This window comes from Marmota marmota, unplaced genomic scaffold (genome assembly GCF_001458135.2).
Source record: "Marmota marmota marmota unplaced genomic scaffold, marMar, whole genome shotgun sequence".
In the NCBI taxonomy this organism is placed as follows: Eukaryota; Metazoa; Chordata; class Mammalia; order Rodentia; family Sciuridae; genus Marmota; species Marmota marmota.
Genome location: NW_026000185.1, coordinates 17,920,978 through 17,938,738, shown reverse-complemented (window position 1 = coordinate 17,938,738; position 17,761 = coordinate 17,920,978). Strand labels below are relative to the sequence as shown.

General features: G+C 44.8%; 1 protein-coding gene across 1 annotated transcript in view; it reads right to left on the bottom strand.

The window, feature by feature from the left end:
• Hs3st4 (heparan sulfate-glucosamine 3-sulfotransferase 4) overlaps nt 1-16,939 on the bottom strand; it is a 348,545-nt gene extending 331,606 nt beyond the window's left edge. Inside the window, exon 1 of the mRNA XM_048789689.1 lies at nt 16,819-16,939. The gene's annotated coding sequence lies outside the window, so the exon portion shown is untranslated. The remainder of the gene's footprint in view (nt 1-16,818) is intronic.
• Between the last annotated feature and the right edge of the window lie 822 nt (nt 16,940-17,761).

The window sequence follows — 17,761 nt, the reverse complement described above, 5'->3', positions numbered from 1 at the left end:
AAGACCCTAAGCAACTTAGTGAGGCCTTGTCTCTAAATAAAATATTTTCAAAAGGGCTGGGGATGTGTCTCAGTGGGAAAGCACCCCTGGGTTCAATCCCTGGTGTCAAAGAAAAGAAAAGAAAAAATGTATATGTAAAAGCACTGCTGCTGGAAAACAGAAATCACAGAAGTTAAACTTCCTTTCTAATTTGTTTCAAAATTTTGCCTTGCTCTGAAATAAAACGGAACTTTTTCTGCAGACTCTTAATAAAATCACAAGAAATTGGGAAGGGAAACCTCTTTCTGAAGATACGCACTCCAGTATGTGGGCCTACCAGACACCAGATGACCAATAGTAAGTATTTCTGTGGCTATCCCTAGTTCCTCCATCCTGGGGGAATGGAGGACAGAGCCATGCTGTCACTCCACAGCCAGGGCTATGGGAAGGATGCTAGGACAAAAGTCATCATGGTCAAAATGGCAGAGGGAAAAATGGAGGCAGAAGCCCAGGAGCCATCAGGAAGCTGAAGGGTCATATAGGAAGTTGGCCTGGACCTAATACAGGGCCCCAGTACTTGAGAAGACCAAGGTCTACACGCTTCCGAAGAAAGCCCTACTGAAAAACCTTTAGAAATCCTTGGAAACACTGAAAAATGTACACACATACACACACACACAATCTGAGGAAGAAAACATTCTTGCATGTTAATGACAATCCCCCCACAAACACAAGGTATATCTTTTTACAAAACCTCAAGCCACTTGATGTGACAAGACAAATCCCCACACCACCCCCCACCCAAAAAAAACTAGGAATTTGCTTTCATTAAAATGTCTCACCAAAGCATTTAAAAAAAATTTTGACATTTAATTTTATATTGTAGGCCTTACCTTAAGTGAAAAGAATAAAATGGCAAAGAATCAAGGCTGTTCTAGAAATTCCGGGCTATCTAGTTGTTATATTAAGACTGATCAAATGCCAAATCATTTCTCCCTCTTTACTTGAAGTGAATCTGGGCAGGAAGACTAAATGTGATGAAACGGTTTTTACTTGCTATTTGACGAATTCTCTGGTAAAATATACAATCCCTTTCAATTTTCCCAGGCAGCTGCTAAGGGTTGCTAAGGAAGTGATAGAAATAGAAAATATTCTCAATAAATAATTAGTGATTTCTGAGGGGCAAGTTACTTAGATTTTGTTTTTTTCCAGGATTTAACATCGTAGGTACAGAGACTGGGCAGGTCTGTGATCTGGGCCTTCTTCCCTCTCTCTTCTTTCCTTTCTTCCTTTCAGGGTGAAAGGAGAGATGCAAGATCTTCAAGCGGTGAGCTAGAAGAAAGAGAGAGATTTGGGAGCTGTTCTACTTGTGCCCACATTGGTTAAAAAAAAAAAAGACCCAGAAGGGGACCCAGGCTCTCTGTCTGCATAAGAGCCGTGGAATTGAGGGTCTGATTTACTCCTTGGTCGCCTTTCAGTTTCAAGATCGCATGTAAGCAGAAGTTTCGAAATAGACATCTGTTGTTTTGGCATCAGCATCCATTTCTTTTCGTTGATAACCATATCCTGGTTTTGCTCGGGGAAAATGCACCATATCCCAAACTCTGTGCATCTAGAAAAAACTAACTCCTGCCTAGGCTCCAGATAGGCGGTGCCTCAGCCTCCCGTATCCCGGCAACAGGGAGAGTTGACGGACAGCAGGGCACGACCCCTGAGAGCCAATCAGATAACATGCACGACCCCTGAGACCCAATCAGCTAACAGGAGGCCTCAGCCGCAAAGACTTCTGGGACAAAGATGGCGGCCTCTTCCAACTGCACCTGGGGAAAAAGAGAAATAGGCTGGCACCCGGCATTACAGCCACCGGGGAGAAGTGTTGAGAATGCCAGCCGAACCCTCAGCAGGAGAACCCAAAAGCCGAAATCTGGTGCCATGAAGCCCTATTGAAGTCAAACTTAAAAAATAAATAAATAAAAAAGTCCCAACCCCCCACCTGGGACTCTTCTCACATGAGCCTTAAAATTCCCTTTTGGTTTCCATGCTTGATTGAGATTCTTCCTGGGGTTTCTGCGTGTTTTAACCTAAAGCATCCTCGCCAAAAAGACTCTGAAGCTGAACCTATGTGCTGAACTGTGGGAACAGCTTTCTTGGAAGGTGCTCTAACATATGGGGGGTTCCTCCTCCTGGTGGGTGAGAGGTGGGAAAAACTGGAAAGGGGTAGGTACCATCCCAAGAAAACCCAGGAGCGCAATCCCACGATGCATAAGTGAATGAGAAGCAGCAAGTGCAAAGTCAACTCACTGCTGTGGGATCGGTGAGGAAATGAGTGGTTCTGGGCAAGGTCATGGGGTGTGCTGGTTAGGGTGTTTTCTGTATCAAGTACCTTAACATATATTTATGGTATCATATGCTGATTGTTTGTCCATGTTCCTTTAGTACTAAAATGGAATAAAAATGCTACCTGGCAATATTCTTTCTGTATCTGACACAAATAAAGAAATTGGCTCAGAGGGGAGTAGACATAAACAAGATTCCCACTGTATTTAAGTTTGCTTTAAACAGGGCTCTATGGATCTGTTTGGATATTTACTGTTTCCTAAAAGTGAATCTTTGAGAATGTCGCTCATTTCACGATTTGGGGACAGAATACCCAGAGTTAATCCCAGCTTCCTGGAAGGACTAAGAAACCACTCACGACCCACACCCCACCCACACCCCACCCCCGGATTTCAGGCAATGTCTGGCTTTGGACTCAACCTGTGTCCCACGACCACCACCTGGTGGCAGTGTACTGAAATAGCAGGGATAGCGGAGAACTCGGAGACTTCTAAATTGACCAGGGCAACATTAAGGTCATTTTATGGCATCAGATCAAGACCAGACCCTCTCTCCAGAATGGGGGGAACTAAGAACCAGGAAATTGATGCACCATAAACCGGGGTGGGGCTGGAGTAACTATGGAATGTAGGCGTGTATCAATGGCAACGCAGTGTTTACCAATATTTCCCAGTGAATGGTGCTCCTATCACTAGCAGCGCACAAGGTGAGACGAGGTAGTACAAAAAAAGGTGGAGCAGACGCAAGTGAAGGGAAGACGGAAGCCAAGCAATTATCTATTTGGGAAAGAAAAAAGTCCCAGGTAGAGGGAGGAGCAAATGCAAATATCTTGAGGCAGGGCCACGTTTAATTTCTCAGATATAATCAGGAGGCTGGTGCAGCTCAAGCAGAGAAGAGGGCAAATGAATGTAATTGCAGAGGTTGAGAAGAGTTAGATCCCATAGGGCCTTACAGATTATGAATGGGACTTAGAATTTTCTTTTCTCGAATAATTTTCTAGAACTTCTAGAAAATTAAAGTCAAGAAAGTGATGAGCTCTACCGTGGGTTTTCAAAAGATCACTCTCTGGTTGCTATGTGAATAGCAGAGAGCAGAGAGGAATTCCAGTCTATCACAGTAGCCTGGACAAGGAATGGGATGGTACCCAGGTAGGAGAAGATGCCAAATAGTAGACAGATTTATCAATTTAATATATAGATGTATCTGGATATCTACACATGCACGTTAATACACACACATATGTGCACACTTAAACACATATACAAACACATACACCTCATCACACACATGCATGGTAATTATATAGTCTTTACAAATATTTTTAAAATTACCATTTTTCATTAAAACATCAGTATAGGCAAATCTACAGAATTTTTTGAGCTTTTATATAATCAATAAAAATCTACAGAGAAGGCAAAAAATCCAAAAGAGAAAATAATAATAATAATAATAATAAGTAGTAGTAGTAGGTGGATATGTATACCTTCATGGAAAATAAAAACTACAAGATCAATACTCATGACTGGAGTTGAGAAAACATCAGACTCTTAATATCAAAATATAGTATTGGCAAATCAGATACATTTTACATGTGTTTCTAAAATTTCCTGTGATCTCCTGAAATAGTTCTGTGTTCCATTTGAAAAAAAAATACTTATTTATTTCAATTTATTTATGCTCAATTGATTTCCTCCTTCCACTGGATATACTTCTTGATGGAAGAGAATAAAAAGAAATGTACTATGACCATATTTGTGTGTTAGCTCCTGTGGCAGAGACAGCCAGCTGTCCCCAGGCCCAGTCTTCCCTCCTTCTTAGGTGGAGAACCACCCAGCACCTTCCCCAACCCCTCTGCAGACAGGAGTGTCTGAGCAACTGTGTCTCACCCACAGAGTGTGAGTGGAAGTTCTAGGCCTAACTTCTGCCTCCCTTGCCGAAGAGGAAACTGCTTCCGGGACTTCAGCCCTGGACTGTAGAGGAAGCCGACTCCCAGCTCTGATTATGCAAAAGAGAAAAACTCTACAAGGTAAGAGTTCTCAACCAGCACCAATGCTGGCCCTCCAGGAGTCAAGAGGCAATGTCCGGAGCCATTTTTTTCTACAAAAATTGAAGGGAAGTGCTACTAGCAGATACTAAGTAGAGGCCAGAGAGGCCAGTAAATACCCTATCATATGCAGGGCAGTTCCTCACCACAGAGACTTTTCTGGCCCATTCAAAATGTCAATAGGGCTAAGGTTGAAAAGTCCCACTCTAAGGCAGTGTTTCTCATGCTCTGTGCATAATAAGTACCTGTGTATCTCCCTAAAATGCAAATTCTGCTGCAGAAAGTTTGGGATGAATCTGAGATCCTGCATTTCTAACAAGCCGTCTCGGGGGCAGTGGAGCAAGAAACTTGGGGTTGGAATGATCTCATGGAGCAAAGCTGCACCCTCAGTCTGCATTGGCTGGCTTGAGCTTGCAGGGCTGGGATGCAAACATACACACCATACACCTAACCTCTGTTTTCAGTGTGTGGTGCCTCTGAGTGGCTGGTGGCCAAGCAAGATTGATTGCTACATACTTTGAACACCACTCTCCATTATGTAGGAGAGAAATAAACTTCCATGTTATGTGAGTCACTGGGACCATTTCCATCTGCAAACAGAAGATGTTCACACAATGCTCCACTGTTTTGAAAGACACCTAGAAGCCCTGGAAGTAATACTTTCCAGAAACAGAAAAAAAAAAATAAAAGAAAAGAATCAAGATGGTGACTACTAGAGACATCTACTACATCTACTAGAGTGTATTAGTTTCTCGTGGCTGCTATAACAAAAGACTACGAGTTTAGCAGCTTCATATAAATGTTATCATCATACAGTTGTGGATCCTAGAAGCCCAAAATGGGTCTCAGTAGATAAAAATGAATCTTGAATTCCTTCTGGGGGCACAAGACAGGAATCCATCGCCTTGCCTTTTCTTTAGTTTCTAGGAATTCCCCAAATTCCTTGGTTCATGGCCCCTTCTTCTTCTATGTTCAAATCCAGCAAGTCAATGGAGTCCTTCTCAGGCTGCCATTCGTCTGGTTGTCTCTCCACCTCCTGTTTTATTTAGAAGGTTCTTTGTGGTTATGTTGGGCTCAATCATATAATCTAGGGCAACCTTTTATTTTAAAGTCAACCGTTGAGCATTTAACAACTTTAATTCCATCTGCAATCTAATTCCCCTTCAGCACATAATCCGACATATTCACAGGTCCCAGGGATGAGGATGTAGACACTTCAGGGATAATTCTTCTGCCTATCACAGAGGGTTAGAAAGCAAGTTGGGCAACAGGAAGCCGGGAAATTAATGCACCAACCAAGGAAATACCACCAGGACATGCAAGAGAAAGAGAAGATGGGCCAATGGAGAAAAGGTGAGAGAGTCTTCCGGACACTTCCAAAGCTCCTCCACTGCAGGGAAGTCCGAGGAAGCAAGCTGTGCCCCATTAATTTTTACATTGTTTCAGTATAAAAGAAAGACCCACTGATGGCTATGATTTGGTAGAAAGAGTTATGCAGATTGAAGTTGTCCAAGAATTCTCTAGAACTTTATGCAGTCTACCCTAGGAACATTTGATATCCGTGCTATATAATAGTTTCTGTAAATTAAACCTCTTAATCTAACTTTATGATAAGAGTGCTCGTCCTGTATTTCAGGTACTCCCTGGAGTGCAGCATCCCAGAAAACCAATTATCTGGAGGAATTCGTGAAAACGTGCATGGATTAATAACAACTGACGGATTGAGACAAGGTAGCTCCCAGCATAGAATCATCATTCCCTTGTGCAAAATCACTGCAGAGTGAGGAGAGGTGGTTATTCCCATTTTAGAGATGAGACAACAAAGGCTCAAAGGCTAAATACTGGTCTATGCCTGCAAATCAAGGTAGATGCAGAACTCAGACTCAAATCCTTTACTTCTGATTGCAGGAGATTTTTTGAATTTGGTACCAGGGATTCTTAACTACTGAGCCACATCCCATCCCTTTTTTATATTCGTTTTTAAAGACAGGATCTCACTAAGTTGCTAAGGCTGGCTTTGAACTTGCAATAGCCCTGCCTCAACCTCTCAAGCTGCTGGGATTACAGTGTGTGCCGCTGTGCTCAGCTAATGTTGGGCTTCTTTTTTCCAAATATCACATGGTTCCAAGTAGTTAAATTGCCCTATGACAGAAAAGTGTGTATGACAGGGGTTTGACTCGAATATTTCCTGAGCTCCAGAGATCCCTGAAGCTCTAGCCATGAAATCTTAACTCATAGGTAGAGGAAAAGGTGGACCCATGTTAAAGAAGGTCACATAAAAACATTGTGTTGCCTCTATGTCACTGCCTCATTATTAAACGGCAACGATGTAGTTTTGAGAATGCATTTAGACAAAACACAATCCCAACAACCTTGGAGCATGATGATCTATCAAGAACAATTCATGTTCTTCTCCTAAAGCTGCTACAAAAGAGGCCAGAAACCAAAAACCATGTGTCACTGGGGAAAGATACAACCTGCTGTGTGACCTCGGGAATGTCACTTGCCCTCTGGAAGTCTTGTTCTCTAACTATCTGTAAACCTGGGATAAGAGTCTCTACTTCATACTAGGAAGGAGAGGAGTCAATGGGGTAATGTGTATCTTGGGCACCGTCTAAGGTGGTTTGATGGAATGGGTTTCTCTTATTTGCACCTGAAATAATCTTGCAAAATTAATATGCAAAAGAGCTTAGAAAATTCTTAGCTAAAGTTTGCAAGATGCGTGTATGTTCTCTGTTCTTAGAAACCTGGAGCACTGCATATAGATGGCCCTTCTTTTCACACACTAACTCACTCAATCATAATTGGTGATTAATAAATCACCATGTATTGAGTGCCTACTGTGTGCCAGGCACTGTTTTGGGAACTGGAAAGGGCCAAAAGGGATAAGATCTTTGCTTTCTTGCATTTTTGCCTTCGGGTGAGGAGGAGATAAGTCACTGGATGACTTTGGAGAGCAATCTTTGGTCAGAAGAGAATGAACAAGCAGAGAAAGTTTCAGATCTTGAAATTAGGTCAGCAGGAAGGGGTTTTTTTTTTTTTTTATTGGTGTATTATAGTTGGACCTGATGGTGGGACTTGCTGTTACATATTCACACATGCAAACAATATGACAATATAATGTAGCCAACGTTGTTCCCCAGTATTTTCCCTTTCCCTGGTCACTTTCCTCTATTCTCCCAGGAAGGGTCTTTCTGAAGAGCTAAAATTTGAGCCATTATCTACAGGCAAGGAGACACCAGCAGTTCGGAGATCAGGAGACAGAGGATCCCAAAAGGAAGAAACAGGTGCTTGGAATAAGATTGGCATCCTCCCTGAACAGCATGAGAGCTAGTTCCAGTGTGTTGTTAGGGCCAGACCCCTGAGTGAGCCTGCCCTGTGGGTAGCCAGTCCAACTGCACCCAGAGAGGTCAAATCAAGAAAATACTAACGTGTGCTATTTACTCCCTTGATGGTGGAAGACACTCCCAGTGGGAAAGAGCTCTAAGGGCACTCACCACACTCTGAGCAAGTTACTTCACCTTCCAGAGCCTCGGTTTCCTCATCTGCAAAGCAACCATCCCTCCCTTGCAAGGGTCTTGCAGAGACTGTACAAATCTGGCAGAACTTGGTGCATGGGAGTGCAGCATGTGTCCCCCACCACTGATCTACATCAGTGACTGGTTTTCAGAGCCAAGCCTTCACTCCTGTCCATCCTAAAATAACAGCCATTTGTCCCTGACCTGAGTTTTACTTTGGATCAACATGTGCGCCTCTGCTTATAGGAATTCACACCAGTTCAACTGTGAATCAGCACCTTGGACAGGGTTAGCACCAAGGCAGTCACCACCACCCACAGCAGGGAATCAGAACACTGTTTATAATTGTCTTACCATTCTTCCCTTCATCAAATAAGATGAAGAAGGTAAGGAAATTCGACTTGTGGACTATAATACTTTGGTCGTATTCATTTTTCCCATCACTCTCAAAAATACACCTGAACCTCAATTTAGGCAGCAAAGAAGTAAGCAAATAAAAATGAGGAAGTGGAGGGTCAGAGAAAAGAAAGAAATGCTGTCCTGGAGAAGGTCTCCGCCTTCCCATTTATTCCTGCCTTCTTTGGTTCCTCTAAGGATAGTATTAAAACTTTGTAGTTCCACGTCCCTTATAATTTTGTTGCTAAATTTCTTCCTACTCATTTTGTTTCTTTCTTTGGTTCTGTAAAAATAATTTTTTCTCCTATTCTATTTTCAAAATGGTTGGCGTGAGCAAATACAAAATCCCAGGCATTTCCTTATCAATCACCTTAATGAATTCAATTCATGGAGAGATTGGGTCTCAGGTTTTCCAAAAATGGTGGCCATTACCTTCAAATAGTGGTAACTCTACCTCCTTTTTTTTTTCTTCTTTTTCTAACTGAATTATCTATTAATTCCTGAATGATGTAAATAACATTGATGTTAACACAGCTTTTTATTTTGTTCTGGATTGAATGGGAACACTTCCAGTGTTGTACTACATATGATAGTGCTGGCTCTAGGTACGATCCTGTTTTATTAGTAGTCTGCTCCAAAAAGTAGGAATGGCTATTTATTCTTATCAAATATATTTTTAGTATCCTTAAAATACATCACAGGATTGTTCTCACTTATTGAAATTTGCAATGAATCACATTCGTTATTAAATTTCTGGAGATTGAACTATCCTTCCATTCTGGGGACAAATCCTACTTTGTCCAGATTTATGTTACTTCATAGGGTAATCACGTACATGCCTGTTTCCCCACTCTATGAGCTCTTTCCAGTCACTGGGCATGTATGGCTTGTGTTTGAACCCAGCATGTAGCACAGTTGACAATATATGTTTAATGAATACATGAATGGATAACTGAATAACAAGTACACTGAACTCCTCAAATGAATCCTTTGTACCTCTTCCCAGTTAAAATGCTAGATTAGAGACCCAACTTCTGTCCAGTAGTGGATCTTTATGTTTAATGGACATCTAGTTTAACTGGCCTGTTTTTGAAGTATTGGAATCTTTGAAACTATGGGGCAACCATTCCCTGTGGTTTCAATGGGACCAACCCTGCCTCTCTGCTTCCAACCCTACCCCAAGTCAAAGGATGGCTCCATCATCCAGGACTAATCAGAGTACTACACAGGTATTGCTTCAGGAATGGACACCCATCCCAACCTGGACTGAAGGCATCTCCAGGAATTTCATTCAGAAGCTCTAAAAATAATTTCTAAAAGGATCGATCAACATAAAATATGTTTGTCTAGGGTTGTTACTTAACATTTTGACTAAAATGTGTTAAGACAGCCCATCTGAGAAGGATGTAAGGTACAGACAGACCTGGCAAAGAAAGAAAAAAGACGGAGGCCTAGTGACATCATTGGAGCCCCTAGATCCAGCTTTTCTTGAAGCTGTTACCCCAAACTTCTCAATCATGTAAGCCAACAAAGTGTCTCTTTTTTTATAATCACTTAAGTTGGATTTCTATTATTTGCAAACAAAGAAAATATTGCCCAATTCACATGTTGTTTTGTTCCCCTCTAAATACGCTCTGTGTCTTCTAAAGTAAAGGTTAAAAATAATTTTTTAAAGGAAGGCAATCCTAACTAGTGAGTGTTAAAAAAAAAACAAAACAAAAAACTCCTGCTTTTAATTAATGGCAAGATCAGCTGAAAACCTCCCTCAGTGAATTATAATTTCACACTGAAATTCCCAAGACAGTTATAGAGTAGCTTGTGAAACCACAGAAACCAAGAGAACCCAGAGATGGTGGGTTGCCAGATTGCCAGGGTGGTGGTTCAATCCTCTCCAGAGAGATCATCCATTATGCAAAACCCAAACCTCGGAAACTTTCGAATGTAGGCGTCGAGCGATCTTTCATTCACCTCAAGTCTCGACGCCTCTCCACTGGCTCGATTGCCTGGCGTGAATCACAAAAATAAAAGTAAATAAATAAATCACTTCAGGATGACAGGCGTGTGCCAGGCCCAGCCACCCCCAAATCTCAGGACAGGGGAAGTGACAGGGTCTTCCTGAGCCTGTATCCTTTCAAAGCTTTCAGTTCTGCAGAGAAACGGAAGGCAGGAAACATGTCCCTGGAGTCGTTCTAAGTGCCTCTGGGTCCGTCTGGAGCAAGTGGCATCTGTTCCCAGTGGAGGCTCAGGACGGTGGCAGCCTGCAGCGCAGGGAGCCTGGCTCCACCCCACCCCCATGCTCCCTGGGTGGAGAACTCGGGCTGCGGTTACCTGGGGAAGCCAGACTCTTCTCCTGCTTTCCTTCCAGTGACAATAGATTAAAATCTGGAATCCGGTTTGGATCATCCTCTGGAGAGCTATTTAAGAGCAGCTTCAGGACTTAAAATCCCTCCTTCAGAGATCATCTTGAAATAAAAGACTATATTGAAATGAAAAATCCATTACAGCTTTCTCTTTAGGGCCCTCCATACTAATAGGCAGGATAAAAGAAGGGGGAGAAAAGAAGAAAAAAAATGGGAGAAAAGAGAGAGAGAAAGAAGAGGGGGGGAAGAAATGTGCTCTTTCACAAACTCTACATATGGTGCGTGAAATTCCATGTCATCTCATCCTGACAAAATCCTCTGGGAGCAGGTGCTGTGGAGCCCATTCTGCAGATGGAGAAACTGAGGCTTGGTAATATTCACTTATCCGAGGTCACACATTGCACCTGCAGTGGATTCTGACTCCGACCTGCAAAAATCATGCTCCAATCATGTTGCTTCTGTTCTACTAAAGTCCGCTCTCTGAAGAGTCTAACAGAAGTCAGAGTCAAAGTATTTCAGTGAATGAATGGACCCTGCGGAGATATGGCCTCCCCCGCCCACCCCTGAGCAGCAGAGATTGACATAAGCCGACATCCAACAGAACAAAGCAAAGCCCCAAATCTAGTGTTTGCACCTTTCAGGTCTTCTTCTTCGGCCTGACCAGAATCTCTCTTACAAGTTCAAGTTCTCTATACAGATCGATTATAGGTGCTTCTGATTAATGAGTGAAAAATCAAGAAGTTTCCTCCCTTCAGGGAAATGCTAATTGGGAACAAAAGGGAGATTTACAGATTTACAGTGTGCAGTTTTTTTTTTCTCTGCCTGGTGTTCCTGTTTGTGTTGATTTCTTTTTGTTGTTATTGTAATAGATCTGGAAGGTATTTCCCACATGCTGTTGCAAAAATCTGCAAAAGGAGGAAAAAAAAAAAAAAAACCTCAACCAAAATAGCACAAAATAAGCCACAGTTCTGGCCACTGCAGAGGGTATGAGCTTGCCAGTTAGTCTCCGAAATGAGTTTAAACCAGAGGTCACCAACTGGTGGCCAGCTGGCCACATCCAGCCCACAGATGGGTCTTGTTTGTCCCGTGGTATTGGCCCACATAGAGCTTTGAAGAAATCTGTGACCAACACTAAGAGTCAGAAGATCGCACACCCAACCCAGCTTTCCAGCCTCTCCTACCAAGTGGAAGATCTGATCACCCGGATGCTTCCTTCGTCGGTGGCACAGGGCGGATGGAACAGGGCAGCAGCTGCCCCTTCGTCACCACAGGAGACCTCCAGTTCCTACCCACTTTAGTCTGCTTGCCTCATTCAGATTGATCTGCAGGGGCCCCGAAGGCGTCTGAGTCTGCGGCTCTGAGTCGGAAAGATTAAGCAGATGGAGGCCCAAAGCCAGTCATGGGTGAGCTTTTCCCAAATCATAAGTCAACATATCAGTAATAAAATGTAAGGCATGTAAGTGAACACAATCATCTGAGAAATAGGAACACCTCGTGGTCAGGTCTACTTGGATTTGGGCTCCAGGATACTCTTTTGTCTAGAAATACATTCACTTTTATTATTTCATTTGTTCCTAAATTACTCTCCTATAAACCACTGAAGCTAAGTTATCCAACCAAGATCACCCAAATAGCCAGCTCTGAACCCAATTTCATCCCCCTACAGTGTTTTTCCAATATTGAATCAACACTCAGCAGGGCCACAAAGCTTTTTCCACCCCAGGACCTTTGCATCTGCTGTTTCCTTTACGTGGAAACCTCTCCAACCTCTTTACATGGGAGGGTCTTACTCTTTCACCTCATCTGCATCACCTCCACAGTGAGATATTTTCCTAATCAGACTAGTTAAAATAGCACATATGCACGCACACACACATATGCCCACACCCTCACACGACAATTACTCTCTAGGCCCCTTGCACCTCAAAGTGAGGCCCCGCTATCAACAGCCTCTAGAAGCATTTCTGAAATGCAAAGAAAATCTCAGGCCCTGCTCAGAGTGGCAGAATCAGGATCAGCATGTTAGCAAGATTCCCCAGGTGATTCATATATTCTTAAAATTTAAAAAGCACTACCTACACAAGCACTGCCCAATAGAAATACAATGCGAATCATGAGTCTACTTGTAAAATTTCAAGTAGCCACATTTAAAAAGTAAAGAGATGGAATTAACAATATATTTAAGCGAATAAGAATGTTGCAATTTCAACATGTACTCAGCATAAAATCCCTAATGAGCCATTTGGCACTCTGTGTATTTTACACCTACAATCTATTTCAATTTGGGTATTTCCTGTGGTCAATGGCCAGAGGTGGACAGTAGCTACCCCACCAGACAAAGGCACTCCGAGCCTCTGCTGACTCTAGCTGGTCTCCGTAGCCTTTATCCCAACCAGAATTTTTTTCTCCGAATCATTTGCCTTGTTGTTTGTTGTTTCCCTGACTCTAGGGACCAGTTCCAGAACAGGAGCTTGATCTGTCTTATTTTCCACTTGACCCTCGGTACCAAAGACAGTGCCGGGTGCCCGGTCAGCATCCACTCAATATTTGTTGAATGGAAGAATGAAAACCGTACATGACCTTCCTAGTAATTGCTGCGTAGCGGAGCCGCAGAGGGACACAAAGCATGGTGAAACGGACAGATGTGGGTTCAAATCTCCGCCCAGGAGTTGGCCAGTCTGCGACCCTGAAACAGTCATTCACCCTCCCCTGGAATAATGGAAAATCTCGCCCATAAAACAGAGATGCTGCTATTTAGCTCACAGCACTACTGTGACACTTAAATGTGAAAACACGTGTACAAAGTGCAAGCCACCACACTGGCTGGCACTTCTGTCAATGCCAGAGCGATTCCGTCCTTCATTCTCTCTCTGGGTGACGCGTGCAAATAACGCTGCTGTTACTGTCCATCTCCCCAAGGGTGGGGCAGCAGGAGTGTGGCTTTGGAGAGATTGCCCTGAGTCAGTGAGTGAAGGTAAATGGGGCACCTCTTTCCAAGGGGTCCCCTGGAGAACAGTTCATCATGTAAACCACAGGGGAAGACACCAGTCATGTCACTTTGTCACTTTGGTGAGTCATGCTGTGGCAGCCAGGGACCTTCCTCCAGGTCCCGTCCCTTGCAATAGTTCAAGATCTCTGCCCAGACAACTTGTACCAGATCCCACAGAAAGACAGGAAGGGATGAGTGGTGGATTGAATCTTCCCCAACTTATTAATCACTGGTCCGTGTCAATATTCCGAGGGAGGCCGGCTTCTGCGAAGCCTCACCACACACCACCTAATCCATTAGTCAATGTTGCCCTGAGAACCGAACGCACATGTTCTAATCTCAAATGTGTTTTTACATCACATTAGATCAACAGCATAAGAGCAAAGCAAAACCCGGATTGAGAGATAACTGGAGTGACGGGAAGGAAATAAAACGGCTCAGGCTGATTAGTGGAGTATCAGGAAACCCCAAGACGGCAGAAGTGACAGCCGCCCCAGTTTCTTCTTGGCTCTTGCTATGAACAAGAAAAAACCAGAACCGTGTGCAGGATCAGTCGGCTACCAGAGACACATTAAAAATAATCAGAAGTCAATACATAAATCGGGGGAAATCAAAAGCAAAAATTAACCTCTGGATCTCTCATCGGACAAATAGAGTCCAGGTAGCTCACCTGGTATGTACGGGAAGGGATTTTGCCATGGAAGGGCATCATTTTCAAAGACTCAAGACTGGAACAATGAGGTATTTGTTATTGGTTTGAATCCATGCTACCACTTCCGTTTCTACAATATAGTGTGGTTGTTTGTCCATCTGCTCCTCCTACATGGGAAAGAGGGATCGGAGAGGCCAGGAGACCAGGAACTAATGAGAAGTCTTACACATTCCCTGACAGCACTGTCATCTGCCTGTTCAAGGCCGGGGCCAGCACATTCTGCTTCTAGGAGCCCAGGAGCGTGCACACCAGCCAGCTTGAGTGACAAATGATTCCCTCTATGTCGGATAGACAAGTATTAGCAGGAAAGTTGTTCTTGAGAGGATCTTCTCCCACACTTCCAATCAGGACCACCCAGCATGATGGGGCTCTGTCATGGGCTAGATGCTGGGTGAGCAATGGAAGGCACAGAGATGTCCCATGGTCCCCTCAAGTGAGGACCAAGCGTATCTCACCCCTCTCCGCACCTCGTGAGGTTAACCATTCTATGCATGGCCCACCAAATAGTGACACTAATCCCCAAAGATCACAAGCATTGGCAGGGAACAGGAGGCTTGGCACACCACAGTGCTGGAATATCTTCAGTAGCTGCGGTGTGACAGGGAGATAGTTTATGTACCTTCAAGTCTATGTACCAAAGGAACATAGGACTGTCTGGCATCTGCTTTCCTTTGATTCAAAAAATTACCCAGACCCCACCATGGCACCCCACCCAGCACTCCTGGTCCACTTGAAGTCATCTGAATGAAACACCCATACTCTCTTTCCAGCTGCCGCAACGCAACCCAAACACATGTTGGAAAGATTTGATCTTTATGCCTCCCTCAAAAGACATCTGACACTTCTCACAAGAAACACAGCTTTAAAATTAGAACTGGAAATCAAAACTCGCAGTAACCTTCACAAGGCGAAAGCCACCCCACAGAAAGAAACCAGAACATCCCCAGGACCAACAATTAGGCAATCAAACTCTCCCGAGACGTCGTACCCCATCTTTATTTGTTGTTGCATTAGTCATCCCAACACCTTTTAAATTATAATCACAAACTGAAAGCCATGGCTTGTGATGTTATAAATACTGATTTTCCAGTTAAATTAAGCATTTGCTGTTTTATGTTTTGATAGGAAGGGGCTGTTTGAAGCCTCCTAAAATATTGCAATTAGTTCTCGCTGTTGAAACAGACAAGACATTAACAGACACATTTGCTGTTTCGGGATAATGTGCTAGAATGCTTATGCCTAAGTGTTCTTCTCTGAAGCTTTTACAACACCAGACATATTTTTGAAAGTGGAAGAAATCAATCACAATACACACATTGATTATGTATTTTTAAAGTTAAGTTATTTCTAAAACTTTCCCAGGCTGTAATTTAAACCTAGAAAGCACATCTCTTCAACAGGAAGGCGATCTGTCAGGAAACAATTTTACCTATTGGCTCTGTTAAGATGATAACATCACTTTAGCTGACAAAGGCCGTGTTTCTGTTTTGACAATTGCAATTATTTATTGAAATGCAATTGCCGTGGGGCTGGCCATCCAGATGGGTTCTCCAGAAAGACATGAAACAGGAGGGAAAAGGGAAAGGGGATGGGAGGAAGGATTGCATTTGGAGTATTTGTACAGTGTTGTTGCAAATGTTATTGCTGGCAAGATTGGTGGATTATTAATTTATTTCACCTGCACTTAACTTTCTATACTGCCTTACACCACCAGCAAATGGTGGGAAAGAAGGGCCAGGAATATCTCACAAGAGCATCTCACAACCTCCAATTTTGGCTGAAGGAATTGCAGATTCGAAGGGGCATCAGTGCAGGGCATAAACATTCTTAGGGAACCAACTGCCATGTAGGCACTTAGGCTCCTGATGCAAAAGCAACTCCATGTTCATTCAGCCGAGGGGGGCAGAAAGTTATGGAGGTGGGAAACACCCTGTCTTTACTAGAAAGCCAAAGCGCCAGCATCATCTTTTTAACCGGCTTTCCTGTGCATTTTTGCTCTGACCTTAAAATACTAAAGTTGGATTCCAGCCACGCAGATGCGTTTGAGGGCGATTGTGATTGATTCCGGGGGATCTCAAAGCCCCTTCGTCAATTTAGTTATCCTGTCTCGTTCCTCCAGCGTCCCCCCACACACAGAATCCCAGAGCCCTGCAAAAGCCTGGGTTAGGAAACACCCCGCAGGCAGGAGGACCGGGGATCCCCTGGCTTAGAGCTGGGTAGATGGAGAAAGCGCCCCTTTAGATGGGAAGCCCCAGGCAAGGCGGGGATGACACGTCCCCTAGCCCTAAAATAAAGTGATCTGAAGCTGGAGTCCAGCCCTCTGAGTCCAGCAGCTCCCCCTGAGCAACCCCGCCACGACTCCCAGAGCCCCAGCGCAGGGACAGAGGACTCCCGGGACTGTTCTTGGATCTCGAAGGGCACGGAAAGCGGCGGCTTCCCCTCCCGGTCTCCCCAGGGGTCCCTCCCATCCCGAGGGGTCCTACCTGTACCACTCCAGCCCCTTTTCGTAGTTCCTGTCGAAGAAGTGCGGCTCTACGCCCACCGCCCGCACGTCCGGGTGTACTCGGATCGCCTCTAGCAGCGCGCGGGTCCCTCCTTTCTTGACCCCGATGATCAGCGCCTGGGGCAGCTTCTTCTCCCCGTAGTCGGGGGTGCTGACGACGCCGCCCCTCTCGCTGCTCCCGTTGGCCGCTCTCCGGCCTGCCAGCTCCTCGTCGGTGGTGCTGGACTCCTGCGCTTCCCTTTCCAGCAGCGCGCTCTGCGCCGTGATCATCTCGCTGGGGGCCAGCGGAGTCCGGAGCCAGGCGTCCCGGGCGCCTCCGCCGCCGCTCGCCCAGCCCCGCCCGGCTGCAGTGCCAGGGCGACGGCCGCTCGGGNGATCGTACCCCCACGGCCGCCGCCCGACACTCTGCGCTGGGTGTTCCCCGCCCCACCGCGTGTGCGTCCCCTCCCTTGGGAGTCGGAGACGCCGTGCTGCACTTCAGCCCTCTCCCAACACTTTTAAGGAATTGGAGCCCAGAGCCAGTAGCCGGTGCCGCGCACTGGGGAGCCAGCGGGGGGCCAGAGGGTGGCGAGCTCTCCCTTCCGTTTGTCCCCTGGGACTCCCAGTAAACTCAGCCCATCCCCGACCCTTCCTTCTCTCACCCTGGGGTCGACCTGCCTTGGATCAGGAGGAATTCCTTCTCCACAACAGCTTCCCCATCCCAAATTCCATCTTTCCAGTCTCCCCATCTTTTCTTGGAGATTACGATGGGTGGAGATTTGACACAAACCCCCATGTTTCCCAACCTCAGAGCTCTTGCCTCTGTCCCATCACTAAGTGACCGTGCTTTTTTACTAAAGATGAGGCCACCCCCTCCGGGACACCCTTAACCACAGGTGCACATACCCGTGCCCTTTGGAAGGCATTGGCCACTAAAGAAGTTC